Source organism: Camelina sativa, unplaced genomic scaffold (genome assembly GCF_000633955.1).
Source record: "Camelina sativa cultivar DH55 unplaced genomic scaffold, Cs unpScaffold37501, whole genome shotgun sequence".
NCBI lineage: Eukaryota > Viridiplantae > Streptophyta > Magnoliopsida > Brassicales > Brassicaceae > Camelina > Camelina sativa.
Window position 1 is genome coordinate 1 of NW_010958410.1, and position 201 is coordinate 201.

General features: G+C 40.3%; 1 long non-coding RNA gene across 1 annotated transcript; it reads left to right on the top strand.

The window, feature by feature from the left end:
* Positions 1 to 181, top strand: LOC104775754. The gene is made up of 2 exons (XR_766072.1): positions 1 to 60; positions 149 to 181. It is a non-coding gene; the product is annotated as an uncharacterized LOC104775754 (long non-coding RNA).
* Positions 182 to 201: the final 20 nt, after the last annotated feature.

Here is a 201-nt window from a genome sequence, read left to right on the forward strand (position 1 = left end):
ACCCAGCTTGAGAAGATGAAGAAGTACGCTACTGTCATCCGTGTTTTGGCCCACACTCAGGTAATAATTGTTCATTGAATGTTTTGTTGATCTTAACATCTTCTGCACTATGTTCCTGCTGACAATTCTTTGTTACCTCTAACTACAGATCAGAAAGATGAAGGGATTGAAGCAGAAGAAAGCACACATGATGGAGATCCA